The sequence below is a fragment of the Prionailurus viverrinus genome, chromosome B3, assembly GCF_022837055.1.
Source record: "Prionailurus viverrinus isolate Anna chromosome B3, UM_Priviv_1.0, whole genome shotgun sequence".
Lineage (NCBI taxonomy): Eukaryota > Metazoa > Chordata > Mammalia > Carnivora > Felidae > Prionailurus > Prionailurus viverrinus.
In genome coordinates this window covers 84,898,372-84,920,027 of record NC_062566.1, presented here as the reverse complement: position 1 = coordinate 84,920,027, position 21,656 = coordinate 84,898,372, and positions in this window count along the sequence as shown.

Sequence of the window (21,656 nt, the reverse complement as noted above, 5' to 3'; positions counted from 1 at the left end):
TCTCTTTGAAAGCAAAGGGGGAGGTTGGCGGTTCATCTGGCTTATATCTCTTTCCAGTCACCTTTTGCTTTCACCTGCATGGAACACAGGAGATTCCTGAACCTCTAAGTAATCATGAGGCAACTTTAAGGGGGAAGCTATATACTGAGGATGGCAGAGCAGAAAGAAAGAGGAGGATATGTCTCACTGATAATACTGTGGAGGAGCTATACCACCAGACTGGGAACATCCAACTCTATTTTTATTTGACTTGGAGGAAGAAGAAACCTCTAAAATACTGCAACATCTGTATTTCTTTTACTAGGATTATCAGTAAAATGCAATTCATAATTGATTCATAAAGTACAGTCACTGGAATTTAGGTAATAGAAGAAAGTATGCTGCATTAGAATTTACCCCTGCCACTTATAACTCTCTATCTATATTGATAATTGTTAGATATCTCAGTTAAGGTCAACCGTGGCATCAGATTCTTTGGAAGACTATAGGAAAGAAAACAGAGTATGGCAGCAAGGCAGAATCATATATTTATCTTCAATTGGAATAGTTCTTAGAGCAGTCCACAGAGCTATCCAAGAGGGATTCTCTATACCTCACCAAATGATGGTTTCAGAAGCAATGAAATAAAATTTATCAGGAAGGTATAGAAATAACAGGAAGCTATATGGTCCTTAAGATGTTTCTTGTTACAATTCCATAGACAGCTTCCAGGTCTCTCCCTGGGACATACCAGTTACAAAAATCAATAGATTCAGGGAAGCCAAAAGACATGTTCAACCTAGTTTATGTCTCCTAGTTCAGATACAGAGCACTAAATGTGGGTCATTGTTGCAATAACTATATGGCCTAATAACATAGTTGACATCTCACTTTTAAGTTTCTAGAAAAGAGCTAACATACTCAGGAAGAATAGAAAGTGTTGTTTTAAATACTTACCCATAAGGGGTGCCTGGGTAGCTCAGTCAGTTGAGCGTCCGACTTCGGCTTGGGTTGTGATCTCGCAGTTCATAGATTTGAGCCCCACGTCAGGCTCTGTGCTGACAGCTCAGAGCCTGGAGCCTGCTTCAGATTCTGTGTCTCCCTCTCTCTCTGCCCTTCCCCTGCTCATGATGTCTGTCTCTGTCTCTCAACAATAAATAAATGTTAAAAAAATTTAAATACCCGTAAGATATTAAGTAGAAAATGACAGGTTGATTTTAGACTGAGGAGACTCAAATTGTAGAACAAGGAGGTTGCAATTTAATCTGTATACTCTGTGGACCCATGGAAGTACACAGAGAATACAGTATATAAAAAATACGGGAATATAAAAAACTAACGTATAAGTGGACCTGCACAACTCTGACCTAATATAGAACTTTCGTAGATGTAGGGCTCTAGAAAATGAAAAGAATTCCATTTTCACAAACAGCTTTTTAAAAATTTATTTATTTAAATTCAAGTTAGTTAACATACAGTGTATTATTGGTTTCAGGAGTAGAATTTAGTGATTTACAACTTAACACAGAACACCCAGTACTCATCCCAACAAGTGCCCTCCTAATGCCCAACGCCCATTTAGCCCATCCCCCTATGTATCTCCTCTCTAGCAATTCAGTTTGTTCTCTAAGAGTCTCTTATGTTTGCCTCCCTCTCTGATTTTATCTTATTTTTCCTTCTCCCCCTATCTTCATGTTGTGTTTCTTAAATTCCACATATGAAAGAAATCATATGATATTTGTCTTTCTCTGACTGATTTCACTTAGCATAATACATTCTAGTTCCATCAACATTTTTGCAAATGGCAACATTTCATTCTAGTAGTATTCTACTAGTATTCATTCTAGTATTTTATACACACACACACACACGTATGTATATGTACACACCATGTCTTCTTTACCATTCATAGATTGATGGATATTTGGGTTCTTTCCATAATTTAGCTATTGTTGATAATGCTGCTATAAACATTGGGGTCCATATGCCCCTTCAAGCCAGCATTTTTGTATCCTTTCAATTAATACCTACTAGTATAATTTCTGGGTCATAAGGTAGTCCTATTTTTGATTTTTTGAGGAACCTCCATACTGTTTTCCAGAGTGGCTGCGCCAGTTTGGATCCCCACCAACAGTACAGAGGGGTTCCCCTTACTCCACATCTTTGCCAACACCTGTTGCTTCCTGAATTGTTAACTACAGCTTAAAAAGTGTTTGATCTTGGGGCGCCTGGGTGGCGCAGTCGGTTAAGCGTCCGACTTCAGCCAGGTCACGATCTCGCGGTCCGTGAGTTCGAGCCCCGCGTCAGGCTCTGGGCTGATGGCTCGGAGCCTGGAGCCTGTTTCCAATTCTGTGTCTCCTTCTCTCTCTCTGCCCCTCCCCCGTTCATGCTCTGTCTCTCTCTGTCCCAAAAATAAATAAATGTTGGAAAAAAAAAGTGTTTGATCTTAAGCATATATCAATGGGAATTGAAGTAGGTTATGCATCAGGCAAAAAGAAGCTCACAATTCGTACTATACTCATTTCATAAATATTTCCCAAAGATTGTTGGAAAGACAATCTTCCGGATAGCTACTATTTGCCCTACTAGATCCATTCTGTGATAGTTAATTTTATGTGTCAGCTTGACTGCACTAAGGGATGCCCAAACAGCTGGTAAAACATTATTTCTGGGTCTGTGTGAGTGTTTTAGGAAGAGATTAGCCTTTGAATCAGTAGACTGAGTAAAGAAGATCTGCTCACCAATGTGGGCTGGTATCATCCAATCTGTTAAGGGATTGAACAGAACAAAAAAGGAAGGGCAAATTGCTCTGTCTGCCTAAGCAGATACATTCATTTCATCCTGACGTTGGGCATTAGGATTCTTGGCTCTTGGGCCTTTGGACTTGGACTGGGACTTATATCATTGACCACTGATTCTCAAGTATTTAGACTTGAACTTAACTTACACAAGTGGCTTTCCTGGTTCTCTAGCTTAGAGACTACAGATTGTGGAACTTCTTGGCCTTCATAATTACATAAGCCGATTCTTCCAATCCCCTATTAAATATATATCCTATTGGTTCCATTTCTCTGGAGAAGCAGGAGTAATACACATTCTCTGCCCTTCTCCACCCTATTCTCTATCCCAGAAGACTGACTTGCACACTTTATCAAAGAGCTCCCTGAGTTCTGGGTTCTGATAGAGCTCAACTAAGTAGTGGACTTGGTAGGAGATTGAAGGGAAAAATAGTGAGGTTGAATAATGCATCTCTTTGGCTCTCTTCCTGCTGACCTGCCATTGTGTAACTTTGTCCCTTTACTAAAGGTCACTGCTTCTTTTCAGGGATGAACTGTCCCTCTGTACAGTTATCCTTGATCCACATAGGTTTGAAATGCACAGGTCCATTTGCACACATTTTTTACAGTATAGTACTGTAAGTGTATTTTCTCTTCCTTATGATTTTAACATTTGCTTTTCTCTAACTTACTTTATTGTAAGAATATAGTATATAACACATATGACATACAAAATATGTGTTAATTGACTTTATGTTCATTGGTAAGGCTCTAGTCAACAGTAGGCTATTGGTAGTTAAGTAGTTAAGTTTTGGAGAAACAAAAGTTATACATGGATTTTCAACTGTGTGGAGGTCAGCGTGCCTAACCCCTGCCTTCAGGGATCATGTATATGACTCTTTTTGGTTTCCAGGAGCCTCTCCTCCTTCTCAATCTTTCCAGCTTCAGGATGGATACAATTTCACTATTATAAGTACAGTGGTACTGAACTACCCCCTCTTGTTTCTTTGTACTATATGTACATTTTGGTAAAACAGTTTTTTCATTAAAATTTTCCTCTAATTTTCCTTTGTTGAGTGCCTATGATTCCTGCTGGGACCCTGAATGATACAAATGGTCACAGAAATTCCCTTCACAATTGCTCTCATTGTTTTGTCTATACTACTTTATTAATGATGATGAGGCCATTTAAAAATCAACCCTTTTTAAGTGATATAGAAAACAGGTTTCTCCATATTTTACATGAGTCTGCCTCCAACAAGAAGTTAAGAAAATAGCTTTTATCCTAGATTGTGCAAGATTATTTTCTAGTTCAAAGTATAATGATATCAAATTCCAAAAGACTCTTATATGATTCAATCTTGCTTTCAGAAAAGGAAAAAAAAACTATCAAGGAACCCTAAGACTCCATCAGGCTGATTTACTTATTATAAATGAGAAGCAAATTTAATGAATAATTAAATTATGTTTCCCAAGGAATAACGAATGAGATAGTGGTACTAAAATGATTAAATGCATGTTAATATTCAATAGTTTCAGCTTTCAACTACTCTTTAAATGTCAAAAATATAAATACATGCATATGTCATGCAAATTTTTAAAACAGTATAAAAATTCATAATTAATGCACATCTATTTTACTATTCTTCCTATTGAATTTTACTTTCTGTTCTGTATTTATATAAATTCTCTAGCTTACAAAATTACTGAAGTTTTTCTAATATTGGCTTGCTATTTATGGCTTCCAATTAACTTAGATTTAAATGATAATTTTTTCACCCCAGTAGACGATGACCATTTTAAGCTTTTAGTCAGTTTTGTTTTCTGATGATACAGTCTTCTTATTTGTATTTCACTAATTCCTTTAAGGAAAAATATATAATCCTCATATTAAAAAAACTGAATTTTAAAAATAACAATTATGGCTCATGTTACATACTTTCCTTTTTTGTAGTGAATGACACAGTTTAAAAATAGTAGATAATGCTTCTGGAAACAATGTATGTAATTATGTAATTTATCACATTATAATATTTATAATGTATTTGGATTTCACATTGCATTTAGTTGACATATCAGGTTAATATATTGATTCTCTTTTACCTCCATTTTAATCTTATCTGGTCCTAAAAGTGAATTCCTTTTCACAGCCTTGTTTTTAAAATACTTTTCCCCAAGTAGTCTTTATTTATCTATTCCTTTTTCCATTCAACTACTATAAGCATTCTCTTTTTGTTTAGAAAAACATAAAAAAAAATCAACAAACATCTTCAAAGAAACCATACATTATGCCTATTATCCACTGATTTCTTCTTTTCTTTATATTTTCACTAGTTTTCTTCTGTGGGTTCTACTAATTGTTCTTTTTCTAATATAGTATATAATTATTATTCTATTTAACTTTTCACTTTGAGTCTGGTTTATACTAAGATACATGATTTGCCCATTTTTATAGTGGAAATCAGTAGAGAATTTAACAGAGAATTCACAAAATAAACCACAGCAGATATATTACTAGATTCTCATTTATGAAAATTTGGCCAGAAAGGAAAATGTCTCTACTATAACACTGAAGCCATACTGTAACACTTGGTTTTAACAGATGTTATAGACTGTGCTCCCCACCTCCCAACAACACAAACTCATATGTGCAGCCTTAATACCCAATGTGACTGTATTTGGAGATTAAACTTTTAGGAGATAATTAAGGTTAAATGAGGTTGTAAGGGTAGACTCCAAAACCAACAGGATTAGAAACCTTGTAAGAATAGGAAGAGAGATCTCTGCCATGTGAGTACAAAGTGAGAAGGTGGTATTTGCAAACCAGGGAAGGAGCTTTCACCTGGAACCAAATAGGTCTGCACTTTGATCTTGAACTTCCCAGCCTCCAGAACTGTGAGAAAACTTACTTTTATTGTATAAGCCACCAATCACACTGTATTTGTTATGGCAGCCTAAACTGACTAACACAGTAAATAAGCAAAGAATATACAAAAGATGCTGTATGTTTAAATGTATTTTTTAAAGAAGAATAGACAACATGGAGTGTTTGTGAAGGCCCATAATTTTAAATACTGAAATGTTACATTGAGATACCATTTTTTTCTCTTATACATTGTTAACAATGAACTAAAGGCTAGGTTTTATCAAAATTTTAAATGAAAGGAATTATTTGAGAGTTGTTTATAATTGATCTTATCTGAATGTGGGTCCAATGGAAGTTCATCATTCTGAGAGTGGAAAGAACAGCTATTCCTCAGACTTTGATTGGAAGTCATATTAATTGAAGTATGATACTATTATAAAAATTAAGTTTTATAATATATACCTTTTTCATTTTAAAAACATAAATCTTAGAGTCAATTTATGTATATTTGATTCTGAAAATAACTAAATACAGAACTATTTATTTTATGTTTTATGAAAGCTCTAAACAGCTAACTGAATAAACTGAGTATTCACTCCTTGCTTCCACAGGAGAATGGTAAACATTAAGTGGTTCCTTCACCAGAAATTAAGAACATAGAAGACACCCAGCCTCTCTAGCCCAAGTTTTGGCTGAGGTAGTACTTGACTGCCATCTGGAGACTATTTAACCAAGATGCATCTTGAATGACTTATTATTTTTTACATGATCAGGGCTTCCTTATTTGTTTCTTTACTTTCTAATTGTGCTTGTTATGTATCTTTCATATTTTGCTTATCATGCTCTTGGCAATACTTATTTGGCTTTAATAAAATACGAACAGGGAAATTAATCAAACTTAAGCATTATGAAATATTTGAAGTATTATTTCCAAACTGATATGTAAACTTAAACAACACCTAGTGTCCCTCCTGTGATATTTAAATGTACTGTCAACATGAGAGACCCATATTCACTAGAGAATGTCATTCCATTAACTATAACAATGGGCCATGGTGTAATTTGTTTCAACTGTTGAGTGATTTAGATTTATGTTTTGAAATATATATGTAAGATAATCTTTCATATATATATATCTAAAAAATACAGTTCTCTACAAATCTTTTCCTGGTAATAATTTTCAATTTAAGTTAAAAAGAACCTAATTAATAATATTTATTTAGCACTATCAATTATAAGATAATTTCTATCATCAAAATGTTTATAGTTTACTGAAGATATAAATATAAAACAACGTATGCTTTATAAAAAGCAAGTAGTTGCCTTCTCATTGTTTATGAATATTTGTCTGTCATTTTAAATTGTAATCTAGTTAAGTTGATCTACATTTTCCTTTATGCTTTTTGTAATTAGTATCTTCTTTAACAAATCTTTCACTGTACTGATGTAGTAGAGATATGTTCTATTCCAAAATTAAGAGTAAAACCAATGTCTTTTAAAATACTACAAAAAGAACATTTTCCAGGATCACCAGAAAGACTGGAGAATCATGAAAGTTCTAAAATCTTCCCCAAATTTTCCTAGAGTTCCATGTGTATGCTTTCATTTTACCTGATTTTTAAGCTGGTAATTCTCTTTAATCTTGATAGCTCAATTCTATCATTCAATCCATCATTATTTCTTCCTATTTTTGGATGTACTGAAAGTAAGAGAACTGATTGGGTGGGGGTCACAACTTCTAATTCACTTGGATTGTGCCTGATAGAAATATTTCAATTTTGTATTCTAAGAGCTCAAAAGAACAGTGCCTAGAGTGACAAAAATGATTGTCAGAAATGTGAGAGTGGGCAAAGTTTATTTTTTCTCCTTGTTTCTTGGAATTTAGGGCATACTGGCTATGGTATACAAAAATAATATAGCTTGGTTATTTGTTCAGAGAATGTTTGCAATCACTAAAAGAGCATTCTAAATATTTAAGATGTTTTATCTGTGCTGCTACTGTAATGAGCTTCAATATATCATTATAGTCTTCTATATATCCAATGGTTTTGGAAACTCAGAGAACAGAAAAGCTATGGGATTTAATTGTTATCTTCATGTTTAATTGGAAAGTAATATCCTTGGACAGACATAATATTATATGAGAACCAATAATGGTGAATAGAAGTATTCAGAAAATCCAAGAATGGTAGTGTTGATGATATAAGTATGTTGTCAGGGAAAGAAAATGTAGATCTAGGCTAAGTTCCTATTCCAATGGGGACAAATATCTGATCTTCCTATAGTGAAAAGTGTCCAGTGTAACCAATATTCAGCCAATGGGTTAGCTAGTTCTCTTGGAATGTGGAACCATACTGGAGTGCAAAATTGAAAGTTGCTGTTAGTTAAATTGGACATTAGCAGTACAGTGGTTTGGCTCATGTTAGATGGTTATTTGTTGTCCCTGGTATATTATTTATTCTCTCAGAGCCATAAATAGTCAAAACTGTTTCTCAAAAATGATACATTTACTTGCTTAAAAGAACTGTAATCTCTACTACAGTTGTCTTACTAGAACTCACTTCAGTCTCTATCTCACTTCTCATAAGCTACAGACATGTCAAGCACCATCAACATTCTATGTAATAAGCCGGCAATGCAGCCTTCATTAGCTGGAAAGATATTGCTTCTAAGCATTATTAATATTTGGCAGGCTTTGAGTTTATTGTACAGCAGATTAAAATGGTTTACATAAATATCACATATAAGCATGAATACTGGAAGGCAAGGATAGTTGGGGCTAGCTATCCAACTAGTTACCAGACTATCAGTGTTGAAAGACTTTTTTCCACTTGGACTTGGTTTGGTCCTTGTCCTCCAGTGGTATGTTTTTTAGAAATCTACAGACAGCAGATAGTATTATGGTATATAAATATAATTAATATATATATAATATATTATAGAGAGAAATATATATAAATTTTATATATAAATAGATATATAATAAAATATAGGGCAAAGGGGAATTTTTAAGGTAGATTTTTAATTTTTAATATATTCTGAATGATACGTAATGGTGGATACATAACACTATGCATTTGTCAACACCAGTAGAACCTTACAGCACAAAAAGTAAAACTTAACGTATATAAGTTAATAAAAAAAATCATTTAAGAGATCTGGGGATCCTAGGAGGGAATGAAGAAACAGATATCTATAGTACAGTGATTGAGAAGATGTCTACCATTATTACTGAAAGCACTGTTCAGAGTATATCAATTTCTTTTTTTACTTTTCCCCCCTATCCAAATAAATAGCTGATAGGATATTTTATTTTCCAAATTCCTCATTTTAATTACTAAAGAAGGGATTTAAAACATAAATCGATGACCCTGCTAATCTAATCCCCAGATAATGGTCGTGGTGAAGGTGGTCGTGGCAGCAGTGTTGGTTATGATAATAAGAAAATTAAACCCAGATTTTTATTCTAAAATGAGGAGATAAGGACAAAAACATCTTTTTTCTGATTCCATGAACACATTATTTTGCAAACTCCAAAATTGTCCATACTGATATAATTTTTGTTTGTATAATTCTGTTCCAATAATTTTTAATCTAGGAATTAAATGTATTTTCCTAAGTATTATCTAAAGCTTAACTAGCCAAACACTCAATCAATACATGAGCAATCTGCTCATTTTGTTGGCATCTAGACAACTTAAATCAGAAAGAAAAGCAAAACACTACTATTAAAGAACTTATATATAAATTATATACATATAAATTTATATATATATTATACATATTCATATATATATATATATATATAAATGAACCTTTATGTCCACTGATAAATTTCAAAATTAAGTGTAAGCTCCTTAAAAGCAAAAACCTTTGCTGATTCTTACTTCTTCACAATGAATGTTGATTTCAATATAATGAAAAATCAACCAATTCTCTATTGAAAATTAAAATTCAATGTGAGAAAATTACTTTTAAAAAGACACCTTGATTTTTTTTTTCTCTCCAGTAGGAGAGCCTGGAGATAAAAATAAATCTTAGTTAGTCCTGTCTAACCAAAACAATATCTGGCATAAAGTACTCTTCTTTAAAGAGGTAAAACAAAAATATTCAAATCAACACAATCTGAAAAACATTTCTAAGCCTCTATTTGATGCAGGTCATGCACCGTGCCCTAAAATTAAGTGTTCTGGGACATGTCTGCAAGGAATACCCAATGTAGCCCAGCTGACAGATATGTAAGAGCTCTCACACATTCTGAATCAGATGGCTTCCCTAGAAAAGTAATTTAAAACACACACACACACACCCCAAAACCAAACTTCCAATGGCACAAGAGATGTAATCACAAGAGATATAATAAACCAATTAGTCAGATACAATGTTATTCTCAAAAACATAATATAATCCATGAGATGTTCTCTCTGATGCTGAACCTGCTGTGATCATTTCACACTTTCTCTGCTAAGTATTTGTACATAACTTGTCTCTGAACTAAACAGAATAGCAGAATGAGGCACCAAGTCCAGAACATCATTAAGCTGAGGAAATATTTTACATAGCAAAAAGAAGCCGCAGAGAAGAAAATGTACACCAACAGAAGGTGCAACTTTCTTCCTGACCCAGCTTCTGCCCAATCATTTCTCTTCAGGTGGTCTGCTGCCCAGCATGATGGACAAAACATCCTGCTACCTGGCCCCCTACTGCAGTCATGATGAGTGCCCTTCAATGTTGTTTGGCTACTCTGCCTTTCCATCTTAGCAGATATAGGGAAGGTCTAAAATGTTATATTTTGGCATCCTGCAAGAAGCTCAAACTTACTTACCACTTTCCTTTAACTATATTCCTAAGGAGGAGGAAGGCCTTTACTGGTCAAATCAAGGACATTTTAAAGACCAGTTTTCCAGTTAAAAGTCAAGTGTACTTGGATATATTCTCATCTTAGGCTTGCTTTCTGCTTAGCAGCTGGAGTGACAGGACCACTCAGACACCATGCACTGTATCATACCAAGAAGAAACCAGCATAAGACCCATGATAAAGAAGGCCATTGAAGCCTATCTAAGCAAGTACACACAAGTTAAAAGCTTTCTTTGAAGTTCTGGGCCTAAGACCCAGCTAATATTTATGAATTTTTAAATCTTTCCCTGGGCATGCAACCTTGAGATAGAAAAAGCTGTTTGACTGGAAGGATCCAGGTGTTCCTTGATGCCATAATTACAGGTTCCATCTCTTACATTTGACATAGTTGAAGCAAAACAACTAATATAACCACTGAGGTTAAGAGTTTAAAGAGAGTTCTAGGGCACTGATTTTCAATCCAGATGACAGATTATCTTTGGGAAAAACTTTTTAAACTATTCTCAGATGTGAAGATTTTCACACGCATTCCTTCACAACAGTACTTCCTTCTCTATTAATGTTTGCCTTAACTGCGATTAACAGAATTTTCTAAAGGAAATATGGTGCTTGAATTTAGAAAAATGATTAGAACTCATTCTTTTAGTGTTTTAGGCTCTAACTGAAGTAGAGCTGGTGGGGTATTTATTAATTTAATAAACATCTTTAGCACTATTTCCCTAATACTGCTCTAATGGTTTTAGATTATTAATTCCTTTAATCTTATAATAATCATAAGTACTATTTTCTAATTTTTCAGGTGAGGAAACTGGCTTAATACGTTAAGAAATTTACCTTAGGTCACACAACTAGTAAGTGGTTGAGATGTATTTGAACTCAAACAATCTAAATCCCTGTGTCCACGCTCTTAACCACAAAACTTTGTTTTCAATGTTTTGAATGCACAAAGAAAGGTCTATCATTAACAGTGGGACAAACAACATTGTCTAGACCTTCAAAGAATGACACGTAGCAATTAACAACATATGGCTATCTAAATTTAAATGTATATTAATTAAAATAACATAAAAATAAAAATTCCTTCCTCCATGACACCGGCCACATTTCAACTGTTTGATAAGCTACATGTCTCCAATGGTTACTATATCAGAAAGCACAGATCAAGAATTTTCCTATCATTACAGAAAATTCTATTGTACAGTGCTGAATACCTCACAACTTTTATCAGTATTTGTTGTAGAAAAGTCCCATAACACGGGCATTGCTTTTGCGCTGGGAGGAAATCAGCTAGATCAGGGCTTTTCAAACTTTAATGTGTATTTAAATTACTGGAAATCATATTTAAATTCAGATTCTTGGGGTGCCTGGGTGGCTCAGTCGATTAAGCATCTGACTTTGGCCCAGGTCATGATCCCATGCTTCTTGGGTTCGAAACCTGTGTCGGGCTCTGTGCTGACAGTTCGGAGCCTGGGGCCTGCTTTGAATTCTGTGTCTCGCTCTCTCTCTGACCCTCCCCTGATTGCACTTTGTCTCTCTGTCCCCCCAAAATAAATAAATATTTAAAAAATGTTAAAAAAAATTCAGATTCTAAATCACTAGGTCTGGGATAAAGCCTAAGAATCTACATTTCTTGTATGGAAAAAGAAAAGCTCCAACTTGTTGCCAATGCTGCTTATCCATTGGCAGTACTTTGAGTTGCAAGATGAAGGTCAGAACCTGGTTTGGGTCCATAAAAGATTCCTTTGTTTGGATTAAGGATCATTTTCCTCACTGATTTCTGATGGTAGGAATATCATTGTCTCTGGGCGTCAGAGCTACTTTTGGAAAAAGAACTAAAAGTATCTATATCACCTCTGGTTGCCATAAATCCAGAAAAAAAATGTCATTCATATCTAGGACAATATTCCCTGGCAGCAGGCAGATAGGAAGTGCTCCATGTTTGCACTTAGACTGTGCACTGGTAGGAGTCATAGATTTTGGTATACTAGGTCAAGTTTCCTTATTTTCTTCTCTTCTCCAGGCTTAGGAACTGACAAACATAAACGAGTGTTTCTATAACGAGGAAAAAAGTAGCAGAATGGGATTTTGTTTTTCTGCCTTTATAACCAAAGCCCAGGGAATGTATTAGATAAATGGCGGCTTTCAAGTGGAGTTGGAAGAGGTGACATGCTATGCTCTTTTGTTTGGGGGCAAGACCAAGTTGTTGCTCCACTCACCATTTCCTTGCAGAATATCATTTCTTCATGGGCCTCAAGAGGAGATACTGCTCATCATGAGTCAGATTCGGATATTCTTATGTCCCCTAGCCAAAACTTGGCTAACGTTAGTCATTATCTCCAACAAGTATCAGTTAGGAATATCCAAGTTTTGTCATGTGCATGTGTGAGTGTGTGTGTGTGTGTGTGTGTGTGTGTACATGAGTATAGTTCTATGTAATATATAGATAATTCATATGTATAATAAATACCATAAATTTATACAAATACTAGTATTTTATGAAGTTGATAAAATTGTACTTAAAGAAAATATTAAAGTATTTTTTTGTAAAAGTAATCTCTTAGGAAATGTGCTAATTATTCAGATTCAAATGTGTGCATTGTAATAAATATAAGTAGCAAATAATTATGATAGCTTACTTTTGAGGTCTGAATAGGCTTGTAAGAAGTCTAAGTTTTAGGTCTGAAAAAAATGTATTAGGGCGCCTGGGTGGCTCAGTCGGTTAAGCGTCCAACTTCGGCCCAGGTCATGATCTCGCGGTCCATGAGTTCGAGCCCCACGTCGGGCTCTGTGCTGACAGCTCAGAGCCTGGAGCCTGTTTCAGATTCTGTGTCTCCCTCTCTCTCTGACCCTCCCCCTATTCATGCTCTGTCTCTCTCTGTCTCAAAAATAAATGTTAAAAAAAATTTTTTTAAAAAATGTATTAAAGTCATCCCCCAAATCCTCTCATTTTCTTGTTCACATAATAAAAATAAGTAGTAATTTGTATATCTGAAAGGCCTATAATAGTGCTAAGGTTCTTATTATGATTATCACAAGCAAACAAATATTATATTCCAATTATATATTCTCCCCTTAGAGGAAATTTTGATCTTGCAAGTAGAAATAATTGGAGTTAGAGGTGACATTTTTGAAAAATCAGCTATCCAGTGATTCCTAGAATCAATATCTACTGCTTAGGACTTATTATATACTTTTCAGGATGACTCTTTAAATTAGTGGCATCAACTACGAACAATATTTTTCTCTTGTAGTTCTGTTGCCAGTTGTTGTTCAAGTGGGCTTAAATGGGTTTTGCTAAGATTGTCTGAAAGCAGCTAGACTTATTCCAGGCCAAAGACTGGGTTCAAGGTAGCTTTATTTCTTGGAACTAGTAGCTAGCTTGGCATAGTTTTCCCATGGAGGAAGACAGGAATGCACGAGGGCAAATTAACCCACCCAAGAACACCTAAAGGCTTTTTTTTTTCTCACACAGTAGTCACAAAAAGTAAGTCTCATGGATAAATACAGAATCATGTCAGTAAGAAACTATACTCCTGCATGGAAGGCAGAGGAAAAAGTGAATATATGCTGAGCATTATTACATTCTACTACATTTACTGATTGTCGCACCTTTTAAAGACTTAAGCCTCACCCTCACTTCTGCCAAAGCTTAGGAAATGAGTGTCAAGACAGTCAAGGATCTGACATATTTACCCTAAGCCTGCCACAGTTTCATAGAAGCTGGCAAAGTACCCAAGACTCCTGGTAGCGGCAAAGGTCATTATTATTCACAGTGCAGCAGAGTGAATGAGCTTCACTTTTCTTGCATCTTCCACTACCCTCCGCCCCCAAAGTTAAAGTCACACCGGTGAGATGAGAAGCAGAGCCCAGATGGATACTCACACAGCAGCTTTATGTCATAGCTAATGAACTCCGAGTTTAGGAATCCTCCAATCTTATTTTTTAAATTTTCATTTAATTATTTATTTATTGGGGGAGGGGAGGGGCAGAGAGAGAGAGAATCCCAAGCAGGCTCCACATTGTCGGCCCAGAGCCCAATGAGCGGTTCAAACTTACAAACCGGGAGATCATGACCTGAGTCGAAATCAAGAGTTGGATGCTTAACTGACTGAGCCACCTAGGCGCCCCAGAAACCCCCAATCTTTTAAGGGAACTACTAGCCAAACTGCTAAAGTTTTATCTGAGAGGGAGACAGAGTCTTTATCATCATAGTCAAAAAACAGATCTACTTTCTGTGTCCAAGGGACATACTATATCTTTCAAGAAAGTTTCCTATATAAATGTCCTTGAAAGGATAGTCTAGAACAAAAATTAATTGAAGACAGGCAGAAATTACATGGAGAATTGTCTCTCACCAACGAGAAAACTTAAAGGGCTCTTACATTTATGTCTTAGAAATGTGGTATCCTTACAAATGTAGTGTCCTTATAAATCTTTACAAATCGGATGCCAATTTTTTTATCATGGTAATAATATATAACATTGATTTTATTTGTTGAATTTACCTAATGACATCCATGACTCAAAGCATTTTTCATTAAATTAGTGTTCACTATAACCCTATGAGGCAAATATCATAATTTAATCAATAATAAAATTGAATTGCCAAAGAATTAAGTAAATTCACCAGAGTTGCACATCTTGAAAGTGATGGGTTCAGATATGAACCTAGGTTGTCTGGCCTCAGGGTCATGGTCATTATGCTTCAAAGATAAGGTTGCTTACCCCTATCTTTTCAGAGCCGTTTTCTTTTGAACATTCATACAACAAGCAATGGCTTCCTTTGAATCATGGTTGAAGTTTCTGGCAGATGGCTCTCCAGTGTCAACACAAAATACCTCCCATGTTCAGGAAGGTCCTTTGCACTCCTAGGATTCCAGTTGAAATACAAAATATACTACTCAGAGAAATGGATTACATTCATAGGAGTCAGGGCAAACAGAATATTCTACTAACATCACAGAACAGGGCAGATGGTATTGGGGGGAACTTAATTCTTTCCCTGTCAAAATGTCAGTAGGAATGATCAACTTCCCATGACATAACTTTTGTTTTGGTTTTGTTTTGTTTTGTTTTGTTTTTAATTTTAGAGAAAGAGAGAGAGAGAGAACATGAGCAGGGGAGAGGGGCAGAGGGAGAAAGAGAGAATCTTAAGCAGACTTCACGTTCAGTGCAGAGCCCAATGCAGATCTCAATCCCACAACCCTGGGATCATCACCTGAGCCAAAATCAAGAGTCAAGACACTCAAGAGACTGTCTCCCAGGTGCCCATGATAGAACTTTTGTAAAGCAACTGTCACAGACCATATTAAAGAATCCTCCATGCAATGGCAATTATGTTTCTTTGGTATTTTTGTTCTACTCTACATTATGAACACTCAACCATACTATAAAGTAAGCTTTTAAATAAAAAAAAAGTAACTGAGAGATACTTTTAATCACTTAAAAACAGCAAACATCAGAGGGATTATTTTAACTTATAAATCATACTTAATTCCTTACATACATACCCTTACCTCATACCACATTTATCCTGAAGAAAGAAAGATATTTTTTCTGTTTTATATTTGGTGCCTAAGATTGTCAACACATCGCCAATAACATTTGACTTTCCTCTATCCTTTGATATATACGTTATCATTTTCCTGCTATAACTGATAAAGAAATCTAATTTATTCACTCAAATATCTGTAATGAGGCCAATAAATATTTAGTACGAGGTTTATAAGAGACCTCTAAAAAAAGACAAATAGGAGGTAAGCAGTATGAGAGAAAAATGCAACTTGGAACTGTGGTTCATCTCTCACATACACACAGAATAATTTGTGGACGATGGAAAAATAGTAAAAGTCCTTGGGCCATCAGAAAACAAAAATCTATTTCTTATATATGGAGAAAGATGGAATGGAGTATATACTGTCTGGTCCAGATCAGATTCCTTGAGGCCACACCTGGTCAAGGAAAGATGTAGACAATCGTATTATAAAATTCTTAATTTTTATGAAGTTTGTGCCAAACTATCATGCTCAATTATTTATTAGTTATGCTCTTCAGTTAGTTTATGTATTTTTTCCTAATTTTTTAAGCATTAAGTTCCTAAATTTCTAAGCTTCTGATCAAGAATTCCAATAATATGTCTTTTCTGTATAGAATGATTTCTCAATGAAATCATCTCCTTTCTTTCTCTACCATGCTTTATTATGAGACTAAGACATTATAGTACCCTTTAAATAGTATACTTAGATTCACTGAATGATAATTCCTAGTTCTTCTATAGCTTTGGTTTATCACTTAAGTGAGTAACAGTTGATCATTTTAGATAACTGAAGACTGCTTAATTTTGTAATTATATATTTAATATACAACACACATTTATGAATGTCTATTACATGTTAAGTGATGTGGTAAGACATGCTAAGAATAGAAGGTAAAGTTAACCAAAATACTCTAAATTATATATTCTGAATGAGCTTTCTTAATTAAGAAAAATTAATAAAGTGGTGGATCAAGTACAATCACCTTATTAATCAATATGTCAGAGTTTATTAGAAACGAACAGATTTGTGGAATTTCATTAAGACTAAGAGAATCATTATTTTCACCATCCAAGGGAAGAAACTGTTTCAAGAAGGAAGCACACTGTTGTTATTTTAACCATTTTTAGATTTTCTTTCTTAAAGAAAGCCTTTGTAAGTAATTATCTATATGTGACAATCTAGCAATTGGTATGTTATTTTTAAATATTTTCACATGCTGTTATAGGGAAAGAATATTTGCTATATTTGCAATAGCAAATAATTGCATAGTGCCAAACAAATGAGGGAATTACTTGTTATTTTTTGCTTGCCATATACAAAATTTTGGCACTGTGCATTCATATATGATGAAGGTCCTATTTTTTTCTCATATTATCAGATAATTTTTCTAGGCCAAAAGTTTAAAAAGATATCGAAAACAATTATGAAATGAAAATCTGAACCATGTTATTGTCATTACTGCTTAGAACTACTCTTGTATATACTATTGGGCACTAGCATATCAGTCAGGAAAATAGCCCTGTGCATAGAAAGTGCATGCCCTAATAATAAATATAATCAATCAGAATATTTACTAAAAAAAGGATAAACTTGCAAGAAGTTGCATGCTACTTCTATTCTCTTTTTTAGGCATAGTTGGCGTACCATGTTATATTTGTTTCAAATATACAACATAGTGCTTCCACAGTTCTCTACCTTAAGCTATTCTCATCATGGTTAAGTGTAGTTACTATCTGCAACCATACAACATTATAAAGTGTTGCTGGCTATATTCCCTATGTTGTGCTTTTCATCTTTGTAACTTATTTATTTTATAACTGGAAGTTTGTACCTCTTAATCCCCTTCTCCTATTTCACCCATTCTGCCCAATCCCTCCCCTCTGGCCACTACCAGTTTGTTTTCCATATTTATAATTCTGCTTCTGTTTGCTCATTTGTTACATTTTTTCCAGATTCCATATGTAAGTGAAATCATATATTATTTGTCTTTGTCTGACTTACTTCACCTAGCATAATACTCTCTAGGTCCATCAATACTGTCACTGAGAGCAAGATATCATTCTTTTATATGGCTAAGTCATATTTCATGGTATTTATACACTGATGCTACTTCTATCTTAAATCTACTTGTCATTCTGAAGCAACTGAACTTGGCTTCTAGTCATCCATGAAAAGTAGATTTATTCCTATATAATAAAAAGCTGAAAAGACTGATCTCTTCTTATATGAGAAAATAAACGCTCATAAAACAAAAAGTGTGCTACATTGTGTTTGAATTTATACCTAATAAACTATCAGGAATCATATTTTAAAAAAACTGTACTGTAACAGAGGAGGAAAATTATGCATCCTAATATCAAGGAAAATTTAGCCTGTATAGTATGTGAATAGAACATACTTGAACAAAATTTAGTTAAGTTTCTATATGAAACATTGACAATCAGTATTTAAAATCGCTATTATTCTTCACACTAAGAAATGTGTTATGGCTTATGTAATCATCTAAAGACTGTTTATGAACCAATTTAAAAGATATATACAGAACAAAAGCAAAATATGGAATATAGTAACAGCAGAATACTTATTCTTTTCGGGACTATATATTTTTAAAAGTTAGTAAAAACACCTACTACTAAAAATCTGAAGAATATATATTCATTTAAAATCTATATATATATTTTAATTGATGCATATACATAACACAGAGCTTGTTTAGTTGATTAATTCTCACAACTGTATACACCCTTGTATTCATTACCCAAACACGAGAAAGATGTCTATCATCTCAGAAAGACCTTTATGTCACAGGGGCAACCACTAACTCATTTCCATCCCTATAGATTAGTTTTCTTATTAGAATTCATATAAATTCTTTACAGATTCACTTCTTTTTTTATATACGTATTGCTTTTTTTAATGCAGGGAAGGGAGCAGAGAGAGAGGGAGAGAGAGTCCCAAGCAGGCTCTGAGCTGTCAATGCAGATGTCACAAACTGTGAGATCATGACTTGAGTTGAAATCAAGAGTCACTCTCAACCAACTGAGCCACCCAGGCACCCTCTGACTCATTTCTTTTACTTAACATAAACTTTTTGAGATTAAATCACATTAATCAGGTTATTATGTGTATATTTTCTTTATTGTAAAATAATATATATATATATATATATATATATATATATATATATATGTATGTATGTAATGAATGTAGTAACATGTGTTTATACATTCTTCCTTTCATGAGCTTCTGCATTTTTTTTCCATTCTTAGGTTAACTCTAAATCAAGCTGCTTATACTGCAAGTCTTTTTGTGTGGACATATGTTTTATTTCTTTTGAGTAAATAACTAAGAGTAAGATTGTTGAGTAAGAAGGTAGATGTTTGTTGAACTTTATTAGGAATTATGAAGTCATTCTACAAAGTATGTGTGCCTTTACGCTCCCATCAGTGATACTGAGTGTCCAAATCTCAGTATCCATATAATAATCAATATTTGGTTTGGTCAGTATTTTTGTTTGTTTGCCTACTTACACTACTGGGTCTGTAGTGTTATCTAAATGTGCTTTTGGGGTGCCTGAGTAGCTCAGTCGGTTAAGTGACTGACTTCAACTCAGGTCATGATGGTTTGTGGATTCAGGCCTCGCATTGGGCTCTGTGCTGACAGCTCAGGGCCTGGAGTCTGGTTTGGATTCTGTGTCTCGCTTGCTCTCTGCCCCTATCCCACTCACACTCTGTCTCTCTCTCAAAAATAAATAAACATTAAAAGAAAATTCCAATGTGCTTTTACATGGAATTCTTTGATGGATAATGATGCTGGGAAACTTTCTTATAATATTTGGATATTGCATATCTTCCTAATAAAGTAGGGAAAAAAAATTTATTCACTTATTGAATTGCTTCCCTTTTGTTGTTGGAGTTCTTCATATATTCCAAATGCAAATCATCTACTATAGAAACATATTGTGAAAAATTTCTTCTAGCCTAAGTCTTATCCATTTATTTTTTTAAACAATGTCTTTTGATGAGCAGAGATTTTTGATTTTTATAAGGCCAATTTATATGTTTATTTTATTTTAAGGTTATATTGTCTTAAGTGTCCTTAAAATATTTTTAACCCTAACTGCACAAAGAAATTCTCTTTTGTTTTCTTGGAGAAACTTGTAGGCTTTTAAGTTAGGTTTATGATTAATTAACAATTAATTTTGAGTTTATGATCAATTAATAATTAATTTTTAGTATGGAGTGAGGTAGACAGGGGTTTTTTTCATCTTTTATACTTTTATCCAGTTACTCCAACATTAATTGTTGAAATGGCATTCCTTTACTTTTTAACTGGCATCTTTAATAAAAATTAATTGAACAAGAGGGTGTGTATTTGTGTGTGTTCTTGGAATATCACTTTTGTTCCTTTACATTATTTTTATATATTATTGTTATTCTAATACAGCTGTCTTGATTAAGAGAATACAATTGAAATTGAGTAGTATAAATATTTCAATTTTTCTCTTTTTTTCTTCTAAAATTTTTGATTATTTCAGAGGCTTTGTCTTTCCATAGAAATGTTTGTTATCTGTTTGTCAATTTCTATTTTTTCTTTTTGTTAATGATTTGATGAGAGTTTATGATAACACACCTGACAATGAAATCTGGTTATTTCTGTGACACACAACACTTCAGTAATTAGAATTATGAGCAATGATATTACATGAGAACATATCAAAACTTTAGGAATTCTGTATAGTTTCTGCAACAGTTACAGCATTCACCTGCCTGTCAGTTCCTATTTTAAAAAAGCTTGGATTAAAATTGCATTGTGTTGAATACATAGTTCAGTTTAGAGTGAATTGATGATGCTATCATTTATTTTAATCCATGAACAGAAAACATGGTATATTTATTTAGTTTCAGGTTTTCTCAGTAATGTTTTGTCATTTGTTAGAGTGATATGACACAATTTGGCTTAGATTTATTCTAGGCACTAGATATAGTCCTGGTGATACTGTACATAGCATATTAAAAAATATTTCCTATCTGTTAATTGAGTCTATCTAGAAATAAAATGATTTTTTTCTATTTCAAAACTGTGTACCTTGCCATCTTGCTATAGTGTTAATGCAAGTTCTAGTAGTGTTGTGTGGCATCAACAGTATTTTCTCCTTACAGTGTCATATTGACTATAAATGAAGGAAGCTTCACTTCTCTCTTTTTAATAGCTTCATTGAGAAGAATTTAATACCATGAAGTTCACCATTTAAGGTGTACAATTCAAAGGCTTTTAGAATATTTACGAAGTTGTGGTCTAATTCTAATACTTTTCTTTTAAATTTTATGTCTTTACAGTTTTATTATCTTATTGCACTAAGATTTACAGTAAAATATTAAATACAGATGAAAACAGACACTCTTGATTTGTTTGTGATCATAGGGATAAACGGTTTAGTCTTACTATGAAGTATGATGTATCCTGTACTTATTCTTTTTAATATACTCTATCAGTTTTTTGGTGTATTTCTTTTGAAATTTTTAACTTCAACAATCTTAAATCTTAAGATTTAACCATACTCTAAAGTTATGTTTAGAGACAAGAACCATACTCTAAAAGTTATTCACCAACTCTAAGAAGAAACTCAAGTTTTTTGT